Source organism: Triticum dicoccoides, chromosome 7A (assembly GCF_002162155.2).
Source record: "Triticum dicoccoides isolate Atlit2015 ecotype Zavitan chromosome 7A, WEW_v2.0, whole genome shotgun sequence".
In the NCBI taxonomy this organism is placed as follows: Eukaryota; Viridiplantae; Streptophyta; class Magnoliopsida; order Poales; family Poaceae; genus Triticum; species Triticum dicoccoides.
This window is the reverse complement of record NC_041392.1, coordinates 439,536,439-439,557,294: the sequence shown is the minus strand read 5'-3', so window position 1 is coordinate 439,557,294 and position 20,856 is coordinate 439,536,439.

The window sequence follows — 20,856 nt, the reverse complement described above, 5'->3', positions numbered from 1 at the left end:
ATTTCCTTGGTGCACATCCGACTCGGGTCCCGATGCCCGCTCATCTGACAAATCATGTGGGGGCGACCTTGGAGTGGGAGCACTCGTCGCGCCATGAAGGTGGCCAGCAAATCTGGCCCGGTCATGCCCTCCGACTGCGTCAGCACTCGGAGTCGCGTGACGGCGCCAGCTCCTGCGGGCGTCAGCCTCCTGGCCCGATACGACCAGTTGGTGCCTCCCCGCCGGCCGGCCGGCTACGTAGGCCGGCAGATTGACCCAGTCGCCCTCCGCGGAGACGTTCTTCATGTAGAAGTACGACCACTGCCACATATTCACCGACTTTATCAGCTTGATGAAGGGAAACGAGTTGTCGCGCCCCGACCTCCGCACGGCGATGAACGCGCCGCACTGAGCCGGCACGCCCGCGGCTTGGGTGTCGAGCTTGGAGTAGAAGAACCCCCCCTAGAGCTCGATGGTGGGGAGAACGCCGAGGAAGCCTTCGCACAAGGCGACGAAGGCGGACAGCAACACCACCGTGTTGGGGGTGAGGTGGTGCGGCTGGAGACCGTAGAATTCAAGAAAAGAGCGGAAGAAGCTACTCGCTGGTAGGCCAAGGCCGCATAGGCAGTGCGAGCGGAAGACGACCCGCTCGTCCTCTTGCGGCACCGGCGAGATTTCCCCCCTCCACGCAAGACAGACCCGCACGAGGTCCTCGCCGGGCAGCCGACACGTCTTGCAGAGGAAATCGACGTGATCGTCGTGGACCTTCGAACCATTCCAGGTGCCGGAGTGTGACGCAGGGGGCGTGGAGGCGGAGGAAGAGCTCATTGTGAGCGGACCACCGCAGCGCTCGACGTAGCTTGAGGCGCAGTGGCGAGAGGGAAAAGAAGAAGAAGTATGGGGAGGTGGGGCACGCGTGCTCCGCCGCTCCCCCTCATCCCCCCTACTTATAGACTCATGGGCTGTGAAGCCGAGGGGGCGGTTGTGGGATCTACTGCGCCCACTACCCCGCGCCCCCGCGTTTATTGCGCAAAGTTACTGCACGCAGTAACTCCACGGGAACCTCAACCGTCCACCCCGGCCACAGCGGATCCGCTCGCGTGCCGAGGCACGGTAGTGGCGGGCCCCACCTATAGGCACGTCCCGTCGCGCATGTGGGAGAGCAGACTGGCCCGGCCGCTCATTGCCATGTGATGGGACCGAAACGGGTGGTGGCCTGGAAGCTTAGCTAGTACGCCACTGGGATCCCGCCGGGGCGTTCGAAAATTTTGGACGAGTCAAATTGGGAGAGTCTGACTCCTGCCAGTCGGCCCGGCAGAAGTCGAACGAGGTTTTCACCTCAAGCACTTGGAGAAAGAAACTGCTGAGGCTCCTCGGCTGATCATCCGCAACGCCTCATCAGCTTCGGGGACTACTGTCGGAGTAATGGACCACGGGTAGGCTGACCCGAGGCCCATAACCTTTCAAGACATCGGGGCTGGCTGCGCCCCACAAGACTCCAGATGAAGAGCCGCCTTCTAGAAGCTGCTTGAAGGAACAATCGACTACCCGCATGCGGCCGAGTCCTAGAGGCGAGGTCAAGACCGGCCGACTCCCACATGGCGGCTTCCAGAGAAGCCGGCCACGGGGAGTCGGCCCACGGCACCAACAAAGCCCATGCCCACATCAGGGGTGATGGGACGGGGAGTGGCAACAGTGAAGCCCACTCCCTCCCCTTTCCAGGGAATGGCTAGGCCACAGTGCGCCGTACCAACGGAGATCTCCGTCTGGCGCTGCACTGTTGCTATGCCATCCCTGACATCAGCAATAGTGGGCGGAGTCCTGCACCCACAACGGCCTGTCAGTACGGTCCACGGATGACGGGCCCTACCGGTCAGCGAGAGTCCAGAAGATGGCAAGAGCGCCACCAGTCGGACCCGTAGGGAGTCGGCCCCCGGGAGTTGGCCAGCCCCTCCCACGGGTCCCCCGCGCCATTAATCAGACGAGACAGAGAGTGGCTACAGTTATCACCCGCCAAGCGGTGGGACTGTAGCCACGACCCCATGACCAAGCCTGCATCATTAGAAGCACGACTACAGTAATCAGCAGCCGGCAAGACCCACAAGAGGTGGGTACGGCCTGTCGGCTCCGTACCGGACCAGTCGGCGGGGCCCACCAGTCGGCGGGCCCCAGCAGTCGGCAGAAAGGCCGGCAGGCGAAGAGACTGACGGCTGGGCCCTGCGCCCAGTCATTTTACCATTGTACCCCTAGGGGTTAGGCCTATATAAACCCAAACCCCCCAGGGCACCCATGCAAAGGGTTCCTCCCATTAGAACTAGACCAGATCATAGAGGGAGGAGAGAGCTAGCCCTGCCTTCCCCTACCTCCAGCATACAGCTCGAGGAGCGTCCTTGTACTCCCTTTGCCTTAGTGATCATGCGGAGACCCCGCAGAGCAGGAGTAGGGTTGTTATCTCCTAGGAGAGCCCTGAACCTGGGTAAAGTACGCCGGCGTTCGTGTCTACGCCTTATCCCGCTTCCGGGCACCGTCGATGTTCTACTCGCCCCCACCATGATAAGCCATCCATTGGAATATGTCACACCCAACCCCCGACACGTGTCATAATAACGGAACGATGGAAAGTTGCATGGCAATATATCTCGGGATGGCTATGGAAATGCCATAATAGGTAGGTATGGTGGCTGTTTTGAGGAAGGTATATGGTGGGTTTAAGGTACCGGAGAAAGTTGCGCGATACTAGAGAGTCTAGCAATGGTGGAAGGGTGAGAGTGCGTATAATCCATGGACTCAACACACACGCATGCTCCTAGGGGGGTAGATTGGTAGGAAAAGACCATCGCTCGTCCCCGACCGCCACTCATAAGGAAGACAATCAATAAATAAATCATGCTCCGATTTCATCACATAACGGTTCACCATACGTGCATGCTATGTGAATCACAAACTTCAACACAAGTATTTCTCAAATACACAACTACTCAACTAGCATGACTCTAATATCACCATCTCCATATCTCAAAACAATTATCGAGTATCAAACTTCTCATAGTTATCAATGCACTTCTATGAAAGTTTTAATATTATTCCTAAAAGCAAATTTCCATGTTATTCTAAAGGACTCTCAAAATAATATAAGTGAAGCATTAGAGATCAATTATTTCTATAAAATAAATCCACCACCGTGCTCTACAAGATATAAGTGAAGAACTAGAGCAAAAACTATATAGCTCAAAAGATATAAGTGAAGCACATAGAGTATCCTAATAAATTTCAAATCACGTGAGTCTCTCTCAAAATGTGTGTACAGCAAGGATGATTGTGGTAAACTAAAAATCAAAGACTCAAATCATACAAGATGCTCCAAGCAAAACACACATCATGTGGTGAATAAAAATATAGCTCCAAGTAAAGTTACCGATAGACGAAGACGAAAGAGGGGATGCCTTCCGGGGCATCCCCAAGCTTAGGGTTTTTGGTGTCCTTGTATTTTACCTTGGGGTGCCATGGGCATCCCCAAGATTAGGCTCTTGCGACTCCTTGTTCCATAATCCATCAAATCTTTACCCAAAACGTGAAAACTTCACAACACAAAACTTAAATAGAAAATCTCGTGAGCTCCGTTAGTGAAAGAAAACAAAATACCACTTCAAGGTACTGTAATTAACCCATTCTTGATTTATATTGGTGTTAAAACTACTGTATTCCAACTTATCTATGGTTTATAAACTCTTTTACTAGCCATAGATTCATCAAAATAAGCAAACAACACAAGAAAAACAGAATCTGTCAAAAACAGAACAGTCTGTAGTAATCTGTAGGTTCAGACCACTTCTGGAGCACCAAAAATTCTAAAATAAATTTATGGACGTGAGGAATTTATCTATTAATCATATTCAAAAATAATTAACTAAATAACACCTTCCAAATAAAAATGGCAGCAATTCTCGTGAGCGCTAAAGTTTCTGTTTTTTTACAGCAAGATCAAAAAGACTTTCCCCAAGTCTTCCCAACAGTTCTACTTGGCACAAACACTAATTAAACACAAAAAACACAACCAAAACATCGGCTAGATAAATTATTTATTACATAACAACAAGGAAAATAAATTGGGTTGTCTCCCAACAAGCGCTTTTCATTAAAGCCTTATAGCTAGGCATAAGATTTCAACGATGCTCACATGGAAGACAAGAATTGAAGCACAAAGAGAGCATCATAAAACACGTGACAAACACATCTAAGTCTAACATACTTCCTATGCATAGGCATCTTATAGGAGAACAAATTATCATAGCAAGCAAAAACTAGCATATGCAAGGAAGCGGAAAGAAACAATAGCAATCTCAACATAACGAGAGGTAATTTAGTAACATGAAAATTTGTACAATCATATTTTCCTCTCTCATAATAATTACATGTAGGATCATAAGAAAATTCAACAAAATAGCTATCACATAAAATATTTTCAACACGATCCACATGCATGCGAAGTTGATACTCTTCCAAGACAGTGGGATTAACATTAACTAAAGTCATGACCTCTCCAAACCCACTTTTATCAAAAACTTCATAAGATTGAACATTATCCAAATATGTGGGATCTACAGTTGACACTCTTCTAAACCCACTTTCAATATTATTTCAAACATTATAATCAATCTCATATTCATCATGGGGCTTAAATAAATTTTCAAGATCATAAGAAGAATCACCCCAATCATGAACATTGCAACAAGTAGTAGACATAGCAAAACTAGCATCCCCAAGCTTAGGGTTTTGCATATTATAAGCACAATTGACATTAATAGAATTTATACTATCATCATTGCAATCATGCTTTTTATTCAAAGATTCATCGTGAATCACTCCATAAAGTACTTCATCACAATTTTCAGATTCACGAATTTCAAGCAAAACTTCATAAAGATAATCTAGTGCACAAAACTCACTAGCAATTGGTTCTTCATAATTGGGTCTCTTAATAAGATTAGCAAGCGGATGAGGATCCATAGATCTTAGGTTCTCTGTTTAGCAATAAATAAATAACTATTCCAACCAAACGAGCAAACAAGCCAAGTAAGACATGAAAGCAAATGGAAATACAAACAGAAGAAGGGCGAATAAAACAGCAAGGGTGAAGTGGGGGAGAGGAAAACGAGAGGCAAATGGCAAATACTGTAATGCGAGGGATAAGAGTTTGTGAAGGGTACTTGGTATGTCTTGACTTGTGCGTAGACTCCTGGGCAACAGTGCTAGAAATGGCTCGTGGTCGGGAGTCAAATCTTGACTTGACTTGGCGCGAATCTCCCCGGCAACGGCACCAGAAATCCTTCTTGCTACCTCTTGAGCACTGCATTCGTTTTCCCTTGAAGAGGAAAGGGTAATGCAGTAAAGTAGCGTAAGTATTTCCCCTTAGTTTTTGATAACCAAGGTATCACTCCAGTAGGAGATCACGCTCGAGTCCCACGCACCCACACAAACAAATAAGAACCTCGCAACCAATGCGATAAAGGGGCTGTCAATCCCTTCACGGTCACTTACGAGAGTGAGATCTGATAGATATGATAAGATAATATTTTTGGTATTTTTATGATAAAGAGAAATAAAGATGCAAAGTGTGACGCCCCCGATTTGACCGTACACTAATCATACACGCAAATGTGTACGATCAAGATCAAGGACTCACGGGAAGATATCACAACACAACTCCAGGCACAAATTAAAATTATACAAGCCTTATATTACAAGCCAGGGGCCTCGAGGGCTCGAATACAAAAGCTCGAATACACAAGGTCAGCAGAAGCAACATTATCTGAGTACAGACATGAGTTAAACAAGTTTGCCTTAAGAAGGCTAGCACAAAAACAACATCGATCGAAAAGGCAAGGCCTCCTGCCTGGGAGCCTCCTAACTACTCCAAGTCGTCAACGGCCGTCACGTAGTAGTAGGCATCCTCGGGGTAGCAGTAGTCATCAGTGGTGTCGTTTGGTTCCTGGGATCTGTCATATGGTCGCAACAACCGGATACGGTGGGAAAGAGGTATCAAAGCAACCGTGAGTACTCATCCAAAGTACTCGCAAGACTTACATCAGATCTAAACTAAGTATGCATCTATATCAAACGAATGGGTTGTATATGTGGGCTAAACTACAGAATGCCAGAAGAGAAAGGGGAAAGCCTAGCCTATCGAAGACTAGCATCTTCAAGCATCTTCAAGCATATAGAAGAGTACAAATCAACATAATGTAAAGTAGTAGTAGTGTTATCAACCTCGGCCAGAGATCCTTTCTCGACTCCCTGCGAGAAAGCAATCCCAGAGCCATACTATCCATTTCTCAGCACAATCCAATTCTCATCACAAGTATCCAGTTCTAGTTGTATCGACCGGGATACAACTCCAAGTATCCCTTACTGTAGGACAGGCTATCGATAGATGTTTTCGTCCCTGCAGGGGTGCACCAACTTACCCACCACGCTCGATTAACTCCGGCCGGACACACTTTCCTGGGTCATGCCCGGCCTCGGCCAAACAATACACCGCAACCCGACCTAGGCTTAATAGAGAGGTCAACACACCGGACTAAACCTATGCCCCCAGGGGTCATGGGCCATCTCCCCGGGGACTCCTGCACGTTGCGTACGCGGCCGGTGAGCAGACCTAGAAACCTCCTTCAAAAAGGCAGGTGCTTACCAGTCCAAACCGACGCACGCCGCTCAGTCGCTAACGTCTATTAAGCTTCGGCTGATGCATACGACGCAGAACACCCATACTATGCCCACGTGATGGTTAGTGCTATCAGGCCAGAGGCCCGTCGGATCAAATATCCAAATCGTAGTGGATTAGGAGCACGCGGTAACGAGCAGAGACTCACGATCGATGTGACCCCGTCGCCCCATCTCGAGTACTTGTGGCAAGGTCTAAGAATGCCCGGCCACGCCTCGTAAGTATCTCGCGGGCACCTTCCAGGTCAACTCGACTCCACATCACTCGATATTAAGCTCGCGCGGGTACCCCTCAGGGCTGACCCGTCTTTAGTAACATGGCTCTGTGTAAAGTCATAGTAACCATAGTAACTATGTGTCTAACACCAAGGGGGAAACCCGAGGAATCACCCCCGGTGAATTCCACTCGATGTTATCATCAAGGTGAACGTAAGAGGATCCACCCTCGAGGTTCACACTTGAGGGGTTGCACAACAGAGCCATATCAGAAGTGGTCAAGGAGGAAATCACCCTCGATGACCACTACCGGATAGCTACACTATAGAGATCTCATCAGGAGTGATGTATGAGGTTCCACCCTCGGCACTCAATGGTAACTCTGCAGAGTTGAGCTACAAAAGGGGAAAGTGATGTGCGGTGTCGGGGTCTGGACGTTGATCACGTTGATCGAGTCACCGAACATAAAGCAGGGCAATTGGGACAAGGTGGGGGTCAATGATGGATCTCTAACCAACCTATACTAAGCAGGTAAGGTATGAAAGCAGGTAACAAAAACAGGCTATGCATCAGAGTAGGATCATACATAAAGCAGTAGCAGTTCTAATGCAAGCATGACAGGGAAAGAAATGGGCGATATCGGAATGCTCAAGGAGGGTTTGCTTGCCTGGTTGCTCTGGCAAGAAGGGTTCGTCGTCGATGTAGTCGATCACAGGGGTACCTACAGTGGTCTCAGGGTCTACCGGAAAGAAGTAACAAAGGGGAACATAATAAATAAGAAAGCAATCAAAGCAGCACAAAGGATAACATGGCAATACGCGGTGCTAGAGGTGACCCAACGCAGTACTAGGTGCTACTGGCGAAGGAGGGAAACATTCGGGAAAGTATTGCCGATGTTTGACGTTTTCGGGCAAATGAGACGGAGGTGAAATGTTGCATGTTCGCCATGCTAGGGACGTGTGGCTGACAAACGGACCACGGATTCGGATTCGTCTCGTCGTTCTGAGCAACTTTCATGTACAAAGTTTTTCCATCCGAGCTACGGTTTATTTTATATGATTTTTCAAAGTTTAATTCATTTTCTGCAATTATTATTAATTCAAAATAAAAGGTGAAATTGCCATGTGCACACAAAACAGTGTATAGAGCAAAGGGCTGTGAGGCTGACCGGTGGGGATAGTTGACCAGGTCAACTGCCCAGTCAGCAGTCAACAGTAGAGTGGACTAGTCAACAGGGTCAAGGGGGACCCATAGGTCAGTGGTTGTGGCTTAATCAAATCTTATCCTGTTAAATAGTGCACCGGGCCCACATGTCATCCACTGTACAATTATCAAAGTTTAATCTAGTCAAAGGGGTAAATAAGTGGTGGGGCCGGGCAGTCAGTGACACAGGTTTAAACTAACAACAAGATTAGTGGCTAATATAATCTGCCACATCACCTAAATGGTGATTAGTCACTGGTGCTACTCCGACGCGACGATGATGCCCGTCCGGCAAACTCTGGCGTCGGCTGGACGCGCGGCTGGACGCGTTGGAAAGCCCGCGATGCGGCGCATCTAGTGGTGGTTGAGATATGCGCTAGGGCGGCGTGTAATGGCGGCAGCGACGAGCCGACCGGCCGCCGGAGCTCGGAGGTGTGTTGGCGCAGGGCTGCAGCTCGCAAGGGTGCCAGCTAGGGGTAGCGTTGGCCTCCTGGTTGCTCCAGGAGCATGCAGGGCGCGTGGGTCCGAGCGAAGAAACACGATGACTCCAGGAGAAACGGCCATGGCGGACAACGATGCACGGGTTCTCATGGGGCATGGCTACGGCATGGGAACAACTACGAAAACAGAGGGGAAAAGGAGGCGGTGCTCACAGTGAGCGTAGGGCAAGCTCGGGGAGGTGCGGGGTGGCTGGAAGCGGGCAGCCCGACGGCGACTATGTGCAGCGGGAGGTCGGGGCGGCCCTGGATGGAGCGCGAGCGGAGCTTGGGGAAGAAGGGCGCAGTGTAGGATGGAGAGGAAGGAGGACAGTAGGGGCGACGCTCGGCGCTGGCTGGCAGCGGCCTCGGCGAAGCAACGGCTCGGGCATCAGGCGCGTTGGGGGTCGGCAACGGGTAGACGGTCTCGATGCCCTGATCCATACAGAGGAAGGTGATCAAGGAGAGTGGGGGGGCTAGCAGTTAGGGCTTCGGTCGGGTGGGGATTAGGGGGAGCGGGGTGGGCCGTCCAGGTGGCCTGGTGGCCCAGTTGGGCCGAACGGCCAGGGGTGCAGGGGCTTTTTCTTTCTTTCTTTTGCTATAGTCTTTTCCTTCTTCACTTTATCGCCTTTGTTTTCTTTTATTCTAGAGCACTAAGCCACTTTATAAAGCCATCGTGAGCCATAGGTATGAATCCAGTAGGAGGCTACGCGCGAGTCCCTCATACTTGCACAAAACAAATAAATCCTCGCAACCAACGCAAATAGGGGTCGTCAATCCCTATAAGGCCACTTATAAGAGTGAGATCTGATAGATATGATAAGATAATATTTTTGGTATTTTTATGATAAAGATGCAAAGTAAAATAAAGGCAAAGTAAATAGCAAAGGAAATAACTAAGTAGTAGGAGATTAATATGATGAAGATAGACCCAGGGGCCACAGGTTTCACTAGTGGCTTCTCTCGAGAGCATAAGTATTCAACGGTGGGTGAACAAATTACTGTTGAGCAATTGACAGAATTGAGCATAGTTATGAGAATATCTAGGTATGATCATGTATATAGGCATCACGTCCGAGACAAGTAGACCGACTCCTGCCTGCATCTACTACTATTACTCCACTCATCGACCGCTATCCAGCATGCATCTAGAGTATTAAGATAAAAAAAGAGTAACGCCTTAAGCAAGATGACATGATGTAGAGGGATAGACTCATGCAATATGAAGAAAACCCCATCTTGTTATCCTCGATGGCAACAATACAATACATGCCTTGCTGCCCCTACTGTCACTGGGAAAGGACACCGCAAGATTGAACCCAAAGCTAAGCACTTCTCCCATTGCAAGAAATATCAATCTAGTAGGCCAAACCAAACTGATAATTCGAACATACTTGCAAAGATAACCAATCACACATAAAAGAATTCAGAGAAGATCCAAATATTGTTCATAGATAGACTTGATCATAGACCCACAATTCATCGTTCTCAACAAACACACCACAAAAAGAAGATTACATCGAATAGTTCTCCACAAGAGAGGGGGAGAACATTGTATTGAGATCCAAAAAGAGAGAAGAAGCCATCTAGCTAATAACTATGGACCCGTCGGTCTGAGGTGAACTACTCACACTTCATCGGAGGGGCTATGGTGATGATGTAGAAGCCCTCCGTGATTGATGCCCCCTCCGGCGGAGCTCCGGAACAGGCCCCAAGATGGGATCTCGTGGATACATAAAGTTGCGGCGGTGGAATTAGGGTTTTGGCTCCGTATCTGATCGTTTGGGGGTACGTAGGTATATATAGGAGGAAGGAGTATGTCGGTGGAGCAATAGGGGGCCTACCAGGGTGGAGGGCGCGCCTGGGGGGGGTAGGTGCGCCCCCTACCTCGTGGCCTCCTTCCTTGTTTCTTGACGTAGGGTCCAAGTCCCCTGGATCATGTTCGGTGAGAAAATCACGTTCCCGAAGGTTTCATTCCGTTTGGACTCTGTTTGATATTCCTTTTCTTCGAAACCCTAAAATAGGCAAAAAAAACAACAATTCTGGGCTGGGCCTCCGGTTAATAGGTTAGTCCCAAAAATAATATAAAAGTGGATAATAAAGCCCAATAATGTCCAAAACAGTAGATAATATAGCATGGAGCAATAAAAAATTATAGATACGTTGGAGACGTACCATGTTCCAATTAATCATATCCTGGGCATATCTTTTGATCCTTTGATCGCCTCCCTCGGGAAGCCAATCAGATTCTTACGGGCTACTATCTATACACATGTGTATTTTGTGAATAAAACACAATCGAATATATTACGGTACAAACCTCGAAGCCTCTTAGCAGGCCCACGAAGGCCTCATTCAATCCGCTTTTCGCGGACAGGACCTTTTGGACCATCGTGCCCATCAAGGTATGATGTTCCTCTGAGACGGACGCCTGCCGCAGCATATTCGTCAATATATCTGGCACCTCTGGGTCTCTGGAAGCTATTGTAGGAGTATGGCCTCCCTTTGAAGGGATTCGTTTATTCGTATCCGGCTGAAGACCGGACTGTTCGGGACCTCCATTGTTGGTCTCCGGACCCTGGGCCACCGAAGTATCACCTTCGGGTAGTGTCTTCATCATACCTTGCACCACCTGTTGATCGGGGGAGACCCTCCACGACGGCACCTCGAAGTCGTCCGCCCTATTGGGCAAGGAGACCGGTGGAGGCATCTCGCTTTCCATCATCTCTGGGAGAAGGTCCCCTGAGGAAGAGGATTGCTAGAGAAGACTACACTACAAAAAAAAGACACATCCGTGACATTTTGGGCCGAACAATTTTTTTTCTGTCATACATATGACACTTCTATGACGATAATTGTGACAAAACCCGGTATCATCATAGATGTGGTGGGCTCCTACTTCTATGACAAAAAATCATGACAGAAAATGGGCTTTTTGCCCTGGGCGGGCCGGAGACGCAGCTGCATGACATTCTTTGGGCCGTCCATGACGGAAAAAACCGTGGTAGAAGCGAGGGGGAGGAAAATTTCGGGGAGTTCCCGATTACGGTGGGAGGTCGGGGGCCAAGCGATGCGCGTTTCTCTCATACATGTACGTGCGTGTGTGCGAGGCGTTGGCTCTAACTGAACCCGAGCGAGGCGTTGGGCTCTAACTGAACCCGAGCGATTGCACTGCAGGCTACACGTTACTGAACCCGAGCGATCGATCGATGGCTATTAACTGAACCCGATCGAGCGATTCCTTCGCTACTGCTGCTAACTGAAGCCGATGGATGCTGCCTTTGGGATGAACAGTGAGTGTTGTGGGGGGTTTGGATGAACAGTGAGCGGTGGCGTTTCCTCTGGATGAACAGGACCCCGTGGTTTGGTGGAGGGCTGGATGAACAGTAGACGGTGGAGGGGTGCCTGTGGAGGGGTGGTTGAACAGGACCCCGTGGTGTGGAGGGCTGGATGAACAGTAGACGGTGGAGGGGTGGTTGAACAGTAGCCGGTGGAGTAGCGCGCGGTGGAGGCTGGATGAACAGGAGCCCGTGGAGGACAAATACAACCCATTTAAAAAAATAACAGCCCATTCCATACGTTCAAATGGAAAGTTCAACATTCAGAGCAAAGTAACAGGTCTGATCCACATATAGAGTACTGAACTTCCACGTTGACAACCATCATAGCCAAGTTAACTAGCTACTCCCACTAATACTCTAGTAGCGTACAAGTACTAACTTACTCTTAGCTAACTAGACGATGTCGGCCGCCATTTGTGGTACACGCTAAACACCGGCACCGGCGTCGTGCGCCTCGCCTCGGACTTGCAAGAGGTGCGATAGGGCGCGTTGCTCGCGCGCGTTGGCTCTTTCCATGCCGGCATGGTCCACCAAAGCTTCGGCTTCCAAGCGGGAAACCCACTTGACCAGCTGGTAGTAAAAATCGGCATCGCGAACGTGTGCGTGCCCGACAGCCTCCAGGGCTATTTGCCGGGCGCCGGCCTCCACGTAGTCGGCCCAGTTGTGGACGCTCTGCTCGCGACTCAGAGCATCGGTGCGCTGCTGCTCCGTGTCCCACTGGCGGTGCAAATCGGCGATATGCTGCTCCTTCGCTAGGCGGTCACGCTCCAACAACTCCTGCTCCTCCGCCATGCGGTCGCGCTCCAACAACTCCTCGATCTCCGCATTGCCATCTAAAGACAGATAGAATGCCTCCCCCTCCGTCTGGCTTCCGATGAAAACCCGAACACTAGTTCTGGCAGTGACCGCCTCCGGCGTCGCCTACCGCAGACGGGCGGGGGCATGGCGGACGTGGCGAGCGACGTCGGTCTGGTGGGGGCTTATGAGGATATGGCGAGTTGGGTCACAGTGGCACCGGATGTCGGTGTACAAAAAGAGGGGTACACTTTTTGTACCCCTATAACTGTGCACGGGCAGTCTGAGCCACGGGCACCACCACACTGAGCAAGGCAAGGGAGGTGAGCCAAGGTAAGGCCGAAGCTCAGGAGAAGCAGAACGACGCCAAGACCAAGACCACAAAGAGCAAAGGGGACAAAGCGGACCCCCCCGACAAGATCCTTGTCGGGAGGCGGTTTTAGCAAACCCTGCAAGACCCTTGCCATGGCAGCTCGCCCCACGCCTACGGAGTGAGTCACCCTTGAGTCCACTGCCCCCATGGGGCAAGGATTCGGGAGACATCCCCGTGGTGGCATGCAGATCTTTGTGAAGGCATTCAAGATCAGATACACCCTTTAGAAGATGATGATCCTTGGCAGGATCCCAGCCAAGGAGGACCACAAGGCCCCTGGCAAGAGCCTTGCCGGGGATGACAGCAGCCTCCACGGCAAGACCCTTGTCAGGGCCCCGGCAAGGCCCTTGCCAAGAACACCCATAGGGCCACAATTAGACCCACGCCAGTCAAACCTCCACCGCCGTTCGCATGCAGCTGCCGACCCAACCAGCTGGGCAGGCACCTGCGTGGCGGCATGCAGATCTTCGTGGAGACTTACCACTGCGCCACCTCAGCTGCCTGCCTACCTACATGGCACTGCGGGCGCCGCTGGCCAGGGCGCATGTCAACACGAGAGGGAGCAGCGACAGACGAGACAGGGCTCTCCCCCGTCACCGATAAAGCAAGGACACCTGGGCAAGACGCATTAAATGCGCCTTGTCATGTAATGCGAGGGATAACCTCGCATCACTATTCCCTTTCCACCTCCTGTGTGCCACTATGGCTACCCCTTTTCCTATAAAAGGAGGCCTGAGGCGACCAGGAGAAGGATTCGGCTTTTTGGAGCTCCTCACGCCCCATAGCTAGCTCAAGAACACAGATATACAATCCACCAAAGCAGGAGTAGGGTTTTACGCATCCTCGCGGCCCGAACCTGGATAAACGAACCGTGTGCTATCTGTTTGATCCGCTCTTCTCACGACCCCGCGCCCCGCAACCATAGTAGGGATTCTTGTGATCCCATAGGTGTCGTTCCCACTGACATCTTTGGCGCTCCAGGTAGGGGAAGGGGCTGTTGTCTTCTTCTTCTCAGCGGCCTTCGTTAGCCTCTTGGCTGCAGTGGCCCTCGTGTGGCGCCCATACCCCTCCAGGGTCAATTGAGGCCACGCAGCCCTGCCGGGCCGGACCGGCTCACCAGAGCCAGCCCGCCGCGGGACTCGCCCTCTTCCCCTGGATGGCGTCGAGCCCGCCGCCGCGTCCTCCTCCTCCCCCGACGACTCGTCGGCCGTGTCTTTCACGAGCGGAGATCCAGTGTTGGCGCTGCTGACCTCCCCGGAGGCCGCCTCCCACCGGGAGAGCTCCTCTTCCTCCGCCGCCATTGCGGCCATGTCCTCCACGCCCCCGGCGCTGCCGGCCTCCATGGCAAGTTGTGCCTCCCTCGCCCTAGTGGCGATGTAGTCTAGCTCTGCCTGGGTGGTGTCCATGATAAGCCACCGCTCGGCGTCGGCATTGACGTACACCTCGATCAGGGTGTCGAAGAATTGCTGCACATCCTCGTCCTTCGGCTCCTCCCAGCTCGGGACAGGGCTGTGCGCGTTACAGTCCGGCATCATGGCGATGATCTCGGACCGACGCGAATTGTTGCACAACAGGACCACCCCCGCTGGCAGCTTGAAAAATGGACCCTTGAGGGCCTTGCCAACCTTTGCGGCAGCCCTCGCGGCCTTGCGGTCCGCTCGACCTCGCCATCACGACACACATCAAGCTGGAAAAGCCGCTGGCAAAAGTGAGCATGCGCCAGCACTATGAAGTTGTGATCGAGGCCGGGGCGGAGTCGCATAATGTCAGCCGGGTTCGTAAAGAGCCAAGCTGGCCTCCCCTTGTTGTGCAACGGGGCGATCCGGCGGCGAATGAAGTCTGCCCCGATCATCTCAAGGGTGAGACCGGCCTGGGTGAGCCGGAGAATCCTGGTGGTGACGACGGTGAGCCTCCCATCGGCGGCGTCGACATCTCTCCAATCACTGCCGCGGACCGGCGGCACTCGGCGGACCTTGCAGAATTCCGGCGGGTATTCATCTTCAATCAAGCACCACCGGCCATGCCATTCCTCCCACCTCTCCTTCACGGCACTGTCCGGGTACGTCCCCTTGGATCTTGGGATCCAGGTGACGCAACCGGAGACGGCTCCTCCCGGCTGGATTCGAGGGAAGAAGTAATGGCGGAAGAGCGTCGTGTTGGGCTGCACCCCGGCAAAGCCTTCGCAAAGATGCGCGAAGAAAGCCATGCACGCCATCGCATTTGGAGTAAAATCCAAGAGGCGAAAGCCTAAGGTGCGCATAACATCACAGAAGAAATCGGAGAAAGGAGGGCATAACCCGCAAGAAAAGTAATCGACAAAGAAGGGGTACCGATTCGAGGCAGGATCAGCGCAAGCAGCAGGAATGATGCGCGTCGCCGGGTGTCCCGAATCCTCTCCCCCCGTCTTCACTCCCCATAGGGGCTTGAAGGAGTCCCGGAGCTCTTGAACATCAACCGTTGAGGGGAAGAAGAAAGCGGACTTCGTCCAGTCCCCCAACAACGTGCTCTCCGGCGGCTCCACCGTCCCGGCGCCCTTAGCCACCCCCTTACCCTTGGCGAATTTGGGAGCCATGGCGACCAAGAAGTTCAGAGGGCTGAGGAAGGGGGATGGCAAAGCAGCGGCGGCGAGCGAACGCGGAAGCTTAGGAAGGAAGGAAGAGAGGAAACGGCGGCTCTGAGATTGGAAAAGGCACGAGGAAAGAGGAGAAAGTGAGCAGCGCGCCCGCGGTTATTCCTTCTTATGGGGGGAAAATGCGGGCCGCCTCCTTTCACATTAACTGTGATGTGACGCATGCCCGCGGGAAGCACCCCCACGCATGCTGCCCACTTCACACATGCCTCCCCATGCTGCGCCACATGCGGGAAGCATGGGAAGCGCAGCGCGCGAAGAAACTTACCGCGGTAAAAACCGCCCCGCCTTCCCACACACTGTTTTTGGGCCTAGCCCAACGACGCGATTGCGCTTACGTGTGGCCCAGGCCCGGGGGCTCCTATTGGTGTACAAAAAGAGGGGTACACTTTTTGTACCCCTATAACTATGCACGGGCAGTCTGAGCCACGGGCACCATCACACTAAGCAAGGCAAGGGAGGTGAGCCAAGGTAAGGCCGAAGCTCAGGAGAAGCAGAACGACGCCAAGACCAAGACCACAAAGAGAAAAGGGGACAAAGCGGACTCCCCCGGCAAGATCCTTGCCGGGAGGCGGTTTTAGCAAACCCGGCAAGACCCTTGCCGTGGCAGCTCGCCCCATGCCTACGGAGTGAGTCACCCTTGAGTCCACTGCCCCCATGGGGCAAGGATTCGGGAGACATCCCCGTGGTGGCATGCAGATCTTTGTGAAGGCATTCAAGATCAGATACACCCTTTAGAAGATGATGATCCTTGGCGGGATCCCAGCCAAGGAGGACCACAAGGCCCCCGGCAAGAGCCTTGCCGGGGATGACAGCAGCCGCCACGCCAAGACCCTTGCCGAGGCCCCGGCAAGGCCCTTGCCAAGAACACCCGTAGGGCCACCATTAGGCCCACGCCAGTCAAACCTCCACCGCTGTTCGCATGCAGCTGCCAACCCAACTAGTTGGGCAGGCACCTGCATGGCGGCATGCAGATCTTCGTGGAGACTTACCACTGCGCCACCTCAGCTGCCTGCCTGCCTACATGGCACCGTGGGCACCGCTGGCCAGGGCGCGTGTCAACACGAGAGGGAGCGGCGACGGACGAGACAGGGCTCTCCCCCATCCCCGATAAAGCAAAAACACCTGCGCAAGACGCATTAAATGCGCCTTGTCATGTAATGCGAGGGATAACCTCGCATCACTGTTCCCTTTCCACCTCCTGTGTGCCACTGTGGCTACCCCTTTTCCTATAAAAGGAGGCCTGAGGCGACCAGGAGAAGGATTCGGCTTTTTGGAGCCCGTCACGCCCCATAGCTAGCTCAAGAACACAGATATACAATCCACCAAAGCAGGAGTAAGGTTTTACGCATCCTCGCAGCCCGAACCTGGATAAACGAACCGTGTGCTATCTGTTTGATCCGCTCTTCTCACGACCCCGAGCCCCGCAACCGTAGTAGGGATTCTTGTGATCCCATAGGTGTCGTTCCCACCGACACCGGAGAAGGCGGGGAAGCAGTACTGAAATTTTGGCTTAGCGCGCCAGCTTGCCGTGGAAAACTAGAGAAACTGAAATTATGACTGTGCCGTCCCGTCCTGTCTGGGTCGCACGCTGGCATGGCTGTCAAACGAGTGCACTCGAATCATCTCCCTCCTTGTCAATAATGATTCCACGGATTTAAAAAGCCAGCAACAATTAAAGTGTATCTTTTTTCGCATCAGTTAGCTGCCTTAATTACAGCCGGCTGCATGCAGGCACTCAGAATCACTCGCAGGCAGTACGCGAAGCAGCATGCAATGAGTCACAGCCGAGGGCACGCATGCAGCCACTTAAATCGCTGGAATTAATTAGGCTTAAACTTCTGCATGCCGTTAATTATTGCCATGCCTTGGTCTTGCTGCTTTGCTCATGGAATTAATTAGGCTTAAACTTCTTCAGAGGTAGGCATTTTTATCCGTGTAGAATCGATAGTGTAGCTTGTCAGTTTCTTCAGAGGTAGGCATTTTTATTCAAAAAACTGCCACTTCGCATCTTGCGTCGCAAATAAAACTGCCAGGAGTACATTTGTAGGCTAGCTAGTGATCGATCAGTAACTTGTAAACACTGAGCGAACAGAAATAAGTAGCTGTTAATGCATCTCAATGATTCACAGATCATATACAAATATGTAGCTCCAAAAGCAAAGATCTAGAAAAAACATCTATTCTTCCTACTAACATGGATGCTTCTCTTGGCCAACATTCAGTACAGACTGAAAGACAAAATTTGTCACACCCTAGCTAGTTCAAGCATTAGAGTGTGCATCATGTTTAATTTCCTTTTAAGTTTGAAATGGGGAAGGTAGAAACCCCCAACACCCCCCTGGAAACAACTAGGGTTTACTAAAATTATTTTCAATGAACCTGAAATGCCCTTCTAAAAAGTTCACCCTCTTTGTCTTGGGTTAGAACCTCTGGCAAAATTGGTGCACAATTTTCTAGGTCAACAGAAGGTCATTGAATTAAATCATAAGTATTTGATTTTGGGCATTTAAATGCTATAAAATAATTTAAATGCTCAAATAATTCTGGAAATAAATGTTTGCTGTTGGAAATATTCTAAACAGAGCCCACAATTATTTTCAGGATTTTTGGAAACGTTTTAGTATTTTTAATAAAGCCCAACAGTTGCAGTTAAATAGAAAAACAGAAACAAGTCAAAAAAAAGAGAGAGAGAGAGGGAAGCCCACCTGGGCCTTACCTGTGCTGGCCCAGCCCACCTGGCTTGGCCCAGCCGACTGGCCTTGCCAGTCGTCGTCCTCCTCTCGCCAGAAGGACGAGGAGCGCGTGGCCGGCGCCCGCGGCCACACGACGGCCACCTCCTGCTTCTGCCGACGCCCTGGAGACGTCCAGGGATGCCACACCGACCCCCACGTCCCCCTCTCATCCTCCCTCACTCTCCCCCTCGTCTCCCTCACCCTCTCCCGCGATGGCCGAGCGCGATCCTCGCCGCCGTTCGCCGTAGACGTCACCAGAGCCACCCCCTCGCCCCTCCGACAAGCCCAATAGCTCCGCCTCGTCGCCCTGGACCTCTCTGCTGACCCATGCGACTCCAAACGCCGCCGAATGGCGTCTTTGCCCTCGTCTTCAATCTCGGGCACCCGAGCCGTCTCTAGTCGATTCAGCGCCGCCAGGACCTCCCCGAGCTCGCTAACCCCCTCTCCGACCCCGCCGTGAGCTCCTCTTCCTCTTCCCCTAGCTCCCGTGCTCGTTTGGCCTCTGTAGTCGCCACTTCCACCGCACCCGAAAGCTCCCCGCCGCCGGCCATGGCGCCGTCGTGGCTAGAGCCACAGTGGCTCGAAGCCAAGCTCACCGTTGTGCTCAGCGCAGCACCAGGAGCCCGTAGCCACCACCAGCTCCTTCTCCCGTGCACCGTAGCGTCGAACCCAACCCCGTCCGAACTCCGGCCGCCGCTGTCGAGCTCGCCGGCATCGTTTCCGGCGTCCCCGTGTCCAACCACTTGCACCACTGGATGCGGCAGCTCCCCAGCTACGCGTAGCACGTCTCCACCGGTGATTTGGTCACCGGAGGACCAAATCCGAAGCTCTCCGCCGTCTCGGCCTCGCCGGCGACTCAACACCGGCGGGATTAGCCCCGCTGACCAGGGGTTTGACCCCATTTTGACTCCGCCTGAGGCACTGATAGGTGGGGCCGGCTTCTAACTAATTTAGATTAGTTTAAATTAGAGCTAACCACTCTGTTAGAGGTTAATGACGTTGTTAACTAACCCTCTCTCACTGACATGTGGGCCCAGAGCCTAACTAACCCTGTTTAGTGCTAACTAAACACTAAGCAACTCTGTTAGTTAGCTGAGAGACTGACAGAAGGGGCCCACCAGACAGGTTTGACCTGGGCTGGCACCTTTGACCGCTGACGTCACAGTGACGCAGTGCTGATGCATTAATTAAATTACTGGATTTATTCTTTAATAGAAAATTCCAGAAAATAGTCAAAACTTGTAAAAATCATAGAAAATCAACCATAGCTCCAAATGCAAAGATTTATATATGAAAAATGATCAGAAAAATTCAATCTATCCATCTGTAATGGTTTCATGCATGGCAAAACAAGTTAACCTTGCTGTTTAAGCAGAATGAGGTAATGCACTAATAAAGCCATGTTTAATAAGCTAATAATTGAATCTTTGACTCAAATGAGTTCATCCCTTTTTGTTTTGGCTTGCATTAGGCCAAGACACCTTCATCTTGCCATGTCATAGCATGCATCATATTGTTGCATATTGCCATGTGTTGATTATGTTTTGGTGTGTCTTTTGTGGTAGGTTCTGCCTCCGAGGATAACCCCGAGTATCCGTCTGAAGGGCAGTACCCTACTACCACTACAACAGGCAAGCAACCCATTGATCATTCCGATACAAACCCATGTTCTCGCTTCCGCTCTTGTTTACTGCATTAAGACAACGCGATTCAAACTGCTGTGTGCTACGGTAGTTGAACCCTTATCCTCTGCATGACCTGTCATTGCCACAGTAACTAGATGAAACCCACTAGCATGTGTAGGAGTTGATTGAGCCATGTATGTGATTCCTACCTTGCTATGCCTGCTATGCTTAGAGTTGTGTCAGGTCTGGTTCATCTGGGTGATGGGCTAGAGTGAAATGCTTATGTCGGTAATATGAGGGATGTGTTGAACATGTTTTGGTAAAGGTATCGATGAGAGGCCATGTAGGAGTACATGGTGGGTTGTTTCATTGAGGCCGTCCCTAAGAACTGAAATCTGTATGTGTGATTTAAGATTCAGCTACTACCATGCATTGGGATCCTTAATTGACCCTCTTGGCTTCTTAATCACCCTAGTACTCTGTCCAGGAGTTGCAAATAGTTTCTAGTGTTTGTAGGTTATGTGTTGGCGGCCGTCCGTAGCGCTGACCCTAGGGGTGGGCTATGTTGCGGTAGATACACCATGGCCGGGTATGCCGGGCGCCCGTTTGGCGTCTCGGGACCGTGTTCACATTGTTCGGGGCCGTATGTGGAAACCTCGGCCGGACTCCCTGCGGATGGAACTTGGATAGGCGATAAACCTAGACTAGAGACTTAAGTGTTTAGGTAGGCCGTGGCCGACACCCTCGCTGGGCTTCCGCTTGAA